Source organism: Lithobates pipiens, unplaced genomic scaffold (genome assembly GCF_037356315.1).
Source record: "Lithobates pipiens isolate NorthernLeopardFrog02 unplaced genomic scaffold, aLitPip1_a1.2 Scaffold_18, whole genome shotgun sequence".
Classification (NCBI taxonomy): Eukaryota; Metazoa; Chordata; class Amphibia; order Anura; family Ranidae; genus Lithobates; species Lithobates pipiens.
The window spans coordinates 33,060,180-33,066,681 of NW_027507758.1; the positions used below are offsets into that span (position 1 = coordinate 33,060,180).

Sequence of the window (6,502 nt, forward strand, 5' to 3'; positions counted from 1 at the left end):
TAGGTTGAGTAAAAGCCTTATCAGAAATGCCTATGCACATAAGTGATTTGGATTCAGACATACTAGTGTGTGTGTGTGTATAATTGAGCTGTAATCAAGATTAACTCCTATTGTAAACAATATTTCAATAAAACATTGTACACAGGGCCAACTTTAGCCGTCCTATGCAAATACTCTTCACAGCGCCACTTCCTGACCACATCCATCTACATATATACACAGACTAATTTAATAGTAATAAAAAATAAAAATCACATAACAAAAGTAACATGCTTTTACAGATTAGGTAATACTCTACTTGTATTGGCTTTGGCTCCCAAGCGTACAATAAAAGACATGTAATTTACAATTTTGCTTTTTTTTTTCCCCTCAGTTAAAAACATTTGGGCTGCAGAGAATCTTGACTCGATGGAAGCAGAAGTGGGACCATACAAGCTGTATGTCTATTCATTTCAAACACTGCGTGAGAGAAACTGGTTGGTGGATGAGGTAAGATACGACACTCAATTTGAAAATGTATCAAAACCAAAACTTCACCATTTTTGTGGTATGCTTGTCTTATGTATTTTTCATTGTTTTTCTGCATTTTTTGCTAATTTTGAATTTTTTTTTTTTTCACAGGAACCTGTTCACTTAATGTCTGCAGTGATTGCGACGGCAATGTATACTGGACAAACCAGTCGGCTTGGAAAGGTTGGTCACAATTACAGCTATACTTGAGGAAAAAATTATCTATCTATCTATCTATCTATCTATCTATCTATCTATCTATCTATCTATCTATCTATCTATCTATCCTATCTAATCTATCTATCTAACTGGGTATATACTTCCTTTCAGATGACGTTCCCTACAGAAGAACTATCTCTATGTCCTATTAATATCAATAAACACTAGACATGTGCATTCGTTTTCGTCCGAATGCATTTTCGTCCGAATTTCAGCTATTTTCGTTTTCGTTTTGACAAACGATAACGAAAGCACAAAATCCGAAAAACGAAAAATCCGACATAAATAAATGCTTTATTTTCGTTTTCATTGTTACAACAGTTCGATATAGAATAGGAGATTCGACATGACTCTGACAACAATCTGTGTCTATAGAACCTGTGGTCGAATGTGCCTAACCTTACCTCTATTAGTCCAAGATTATATAGAGAAAATATTCGACAGAGAAAAAAGATTTGACAGAGAGAAAAGATTCTGCAAGTTACTGTCCTAAAAAGTGTTTGGGGACCCGGGTCCTGCCCCAGGGGACATGTATCAATGCAAAAAAAAGTTTTAAAAACGGCCGTTTTTTCGGGAGCAGTGATTTTAATAATGATTAAAGTGAAACAATAAAAGTGTAATATTCCTTTAAATTTCGTAGGGGGGGGTTGTCTATAGTATGCCTGTGAAGGGGCGCATGTTTCCCGTGCTTAGAATTGTCCCTGCACAAAGTGTCATTTATGCAGGAAAAAAAGTCCTTTAAAATCACTCGCAGCTATTATGAATTGTCGGCTCCCGTAATACAGAGAACACTCATTGAAAGTCATTGATAAAAAAATAAATAAATAAATAAAAAAAAAAGCGTGGGGGTCCCCCAAATTCAATTTCCAGGCCCTTCAGGTCTGGTATGGATATTAAGGGGAACCCTGCCTCAAATTTAAGAAAAAATTTGACGTGGGGTTCCCCCTAAATATCCATAACCAGACCCTTCAGGTCTGGTATGGATATTAAGGGGAACCCCGCATCAAATTTAAAAAAAATTTGACATGGGGTTCCCCCTAAAAATCCATACCAGACCCTTTATCCGAGCACGCAACCTGGCAGGCCGCAGGAAAAGAGGGGGGGACGAGAGAGCGGCCCCCCCTCCCTCCTGAACCGTACCAGGCTACATGCCCTCAACATTGGGAGGATGCTTTGGGGGTCCGTGACCCCTCAAAGCACCTTGTCCCCATGTTGATGAGGACAAGGGCCTCATCCCCACAACCCTGGCCGGTGGTTGTGGAGGTCTGCGGGCGGGGGGCTTATCAGAATCTGGAAGCCCCCTTTAACAAGGGGACCCCCAGATCCCGGCCCCCCCCCTGTTTGAAATGGTAAGGGGGTACAAAAGTACCCCTACCATTTCACAAAGAAAGTGTAAAAAATGGTTAAATAAAACAAACACACTTTTGAAAAATTCCTTTATTAAAAATAAAAAAAAGATTCCAGCGGCGGTAATCCACTCTTGCTATCCAGCGACGGACGGTCAGCTCTCCATCGATGTCTAATGTCATCCAGCGCAGCGCAGCATCCTTCTTCTGTCTCCTCCACGGAGACACTGGAGGCATTCCGGCGCTGACGTTTCTTATATACGGAGGGCGGGGCCACCCGTCACCTGACCCCGCCCCCCTCTGACGCAAGGGGAAACCCGGGGTTCCCTGTGACGTAGGGGTGACCCGCACCCCTCTGATGTAACACAGGCAGGTTTCCGTTACATCAGAGGGGGGCGGGGTCACCCATACGTCACGGGGAACCCCGGGTTTCCCCTTGCGTCAGAGGGGGGCGGGGTCAGGTGACGGGTGGCCCCGCCCTCCGTATATAAGAAACGTCAGCGCCGGAATGCCTCCAGTGTCTCCGTGGAGGAGACAGAAGAAGGATGCTGCGCTGCGCTGGATGACATTAGACATCGATGGAGAGCTGACCGTCCGTCGCTGGATAGCAAGAGTGGATTACCGCCGCTGGAATCTTTTTTTTATTTTTAATAAAGGAATTTTTAAAAAGTGTGTTTGTTTTATTTAACCATTTTTTACACTTTCTTTGTGAAATGGTAGGGGTACTTTTGTACCCCCTTACCATTTCAAACAGGGGGGGGGCCGGGATCTGGGGGTCCCCTTGTTAAAGGGGGCTTCCAGATTCTGATAAGCCCCCCGCCCGCAGACCTCCACAACCACCGGCCAGGGTTGTGGGGATGAGGCCCTTGTCCTCATCAACATGGGGACAAGGTGCTTTGAGGGGTCCCGGACCCCCAAAGCATCCTCCCAATGTTGAGGGCATGTGGCCTGGTACGGTTCAGGAGGGAGGGGGGGCCGCTCTCTCGCCCCCCCTCTTTTCCTGCGGCCTGCCAGGTTGCGTGCTCGGATAAAGGGTCTGGTATGGATTTTTAGGGGGAACCCCACGTCAATTTTTTTTTTAATTTGACGCGGGGTTCCCCTTAATATCCATACCAGACCTGAAGGGTCTGGTTATGGATATTTAGGGGGAACCCCACGTCAAATTTTTTCTTAAATTTGAGGCAGGGTTCTCCTTAATATCCATACCAGACCTGAAGGGCCTGGTAATTGAATTTGGGGGACCCCCACGCTTTTTTTTTTATTTATTTATTTATTTATTTTTTTATCAATGACTTTCAATGAGTGTTCTCTGTATTACGGGAGCCGACAATTCATTATAGCTGCGAGTGATTTTAAAGGACTTTTTTTCCTGCATAAATGACACTTTGTGCAGGGACAATTCTAAGCACGGGAAACATGCGCCCCTTCACAGGCATACTATAGACAACCCCCCCCTACGAAATTTAAAGGAATATTACACTTTTATTGTTTCACTTTAATCATTATTAAAATCACTGCTCCCGAAAAAACGGCCGTTTTTAAAACTTTTTTTTGCATTGATACATGTCCCCTGGGGCAGGACCCGGGTCCCCAAACACTTTTTAGGACAGTAACTTGCAAATTAGCCTTTAAAATTAGCACTTTAGATTTTGAACGTTGGAGTCCCATAGACTTTAATAGGGTTCTAAAGTATGCTATATACTAGCTCCGTCGAATCTTCTTTATACATTCGACAGACACCATAAGCCTTCCAAGACAGATTCGACCGTAATTCATGTGGATTTTCGGACGAATGCAATTTTTGAACGAAAAACGAAATAAATAAAAACGAATTTCGGGAGTAACTAAATAAATTAAGTTTTCAGACGAAAACGAAATTCCGAAACGAAATATTTTACTCTGCACATGTCTAATAAACACTGGATTTTAGTGGTAAGTTTTTTGTGAAATAAGTTAATTTGCCAATCTTCAAGGTGTTGTCAATGTTTGTGTTTTTTTACCTTAATGCATCCTATGCATTAAGGTCAAAGAACTCTGGGCAATCACGGGCCCCCCGTCTTTTTACTTACCTGAGCCAGTTCACCTGCTCGGCGCGTCCACTGTGTCCTCTTCTCCACGGCTTCTTGGCATTGAGTGGCTAGATTGATAGCAGCACAGCCATTGTTTCCCTATGCTGTCAATCAAATCCAATGATGCAGGTGCCGAGGCCGAGTCATACACTCAGCGTCTATGGACGGCGAATGTATGACATAGGAGCGCGCCCGCAAGGTAACCCCCCTCAGGAGAGAGCTTCCCAGAGGGGGTTATGTAATGCGGGGTGGAGGCACTGGAGCTCCAATGGGAACCCAGAAGAGGATGTTTGGGGCCACTGCAAAATGAACTGCACAGTGGAGATAAGTATGAAATGTTTGTTATTTTAGAAAACAAATAACTGAACCTTTACAACCACTTTAACATAATAATGTTATCATGCACTATTATATTTTATTTATATTTGTTATGTCTGCAGATATTGCTCAATAACCTATGACGACACAGAGTGTATCTGCTCTATATCGTACTGAAATTTTTGTCATTCTCACCAAATATTTTTTAGATTATTATGAAGTCGAAGAAGGTCCTTATTGTGATGGACCAGTTGGGAAACAAACTTTCCTACCATTCAATGTTGCATGACAACTGGAGGTAAGTGTGCCTATTTGCAAAAAGTGGACATAACATAAGTTTATTATTTTCAAATTACGTTTGTAATTGTTTGAATTTTTATTTTATTTCTTATATATATATATATATATATATATATATATATATATATATAATCCTAAACAGTCTCTTCTTTAGGTTGAACAAGCCTGAAGACCAAGGAGCCAACTGGTATACCTGGGTAATGGAGCACAGCAATCAGCAGGATTCCAGTAGCAGTGGTGTCTTAATCTTAATGGTACATTTGTTTTATTTTAATTGATTTTTATTTTTTTGGCTGTCTTTTCAGTATTTCAGTCTATTCTAAAAATGTTATTTGCTGTTACAAATGTTACATGTTATTTTACAGTTTGCAAAGGAGTTCCTGAAGACCATCAATGCAGTCAGGACCTCTGCTGAAGCAGTGATGGATGCACGTCTTGAAATAGCTTGTGATCTACTCCAGTACAGTACATAAGGTCAGTTAGGTTACACCCTGGAAGAAAGCTTTGTCAAGCAAAATTATATTAATACTCAAAATCAATACAGCTTCAATCATGGACCAGCAAACATGTTTATTATGAAATCATTCCAAGAATGATAAATGTTAAAATCCACAATGCCTGACATTAACATATTGTACTGTAATGTAACATGTTTTTATTTGTTTTAATAGGTGCAACATCAGCTCGAGGAACACAGCTTACCTTAGAGACATCAGAAAACTCCTTGTTCAGCTCCTCAGGCCCCTCTTATGTGCAAGTAACCATGTGTCTATTAGAGGCACAGGATGACCGGAAAAAATTTATGGTGAAAAATACTTAATGGACACTTTGAGCGTGGTTTGGATTACTAGTATATTTGTCATCTATATCCCTTACGAAATCTATGAAGATAAATTTATTCTACTTTATGAGACTGTTAAAGATGTTAATATAATCAGCAAACCACCAGTTACCGTTGGTCTCCTGCTATAGTCTGTTTGATAAAGTGATTGTAAAAACTGTGTTTAATAAATATATAAAAAATAACAAACATGTTATACTTGACTGTGCATTTATAGTTCCAGTAAGCAGCCATAAACAACCTCTTTTCAGGTCCCTCTTTGCTGCTCCAGGCCCATCCCTCCTATTGAGTGGCCTCACTGCCATCAGCTATCTATGAGGGAACCCAAGCAAGGTATGAAAGAGCTCCATTTGTCCATTCAGTCACGGAGACACGACTCGGCCCCACACCCTCTCCCCCCTGATTGGCTGACTGACAGCCGCAGGAGCCAATGGCGCCGCTGCTGTGTCTCAGCCAATATGGAGGAGTGTCCCAGACATCGCTGGGGAGAGACGGCTTGGGTAAGTAATTGGGGGGGGGGGGGTTCCAAATACAGAAGGATTTTTATCTTCATGTATAAAATGCATTAGGATAAAAAACCTTATGCCTTTGAAACTCCTTTAAGTATGTGTCTCTCATTGTTAATTGTATTAATTGTTCTGCCTGTCTTCTCATCTATGTGTTTATACTTGTAATATATATATGTGTTTATACTTGTAATAATGTGTAGTGTACACTATTAATAGTATTAGTGTTGTATTACAGCTCCTCTACACTGAAAATGGAGAGATAGTGCTCTGCCGATCGCTCAGTTGTCACAGCTCACCAAGCAGAGAGCTGCTGACCAACAGTCAGCAGCTCTCTGCTGTCCCGCGCTCTGCCCTCCTTCACTGGAGAAGAGGAGGGAGCATCCTGGTTAG

At 41.7% G+C, this 6,502-nt stretch overlaps 1 long non-coding RNA gene across 1 annotated transcript; it reads left to right on the top strand.

Annotated features, from left to right (window-relative positions):
- Nucleotides 1-4,048: 4,048 nt before the first annotated feature.
- On the top strand, nt 4,049-5,792 carry LOC143990038 (uncharacterized). The gene is made up of 4 exons (XR_013277120.1): nt 4,049-4,760; nt 4,917-5,016; nt 5,128-5,236; nt 5,434-5,792. It is a non-coding gene; the product is annotated as an uncharacterized LOC143990038 (long non-coding RNA).
- The last annotated feature ends 710 nt before the right edge of the window (nt 5,793-6,502 follow it).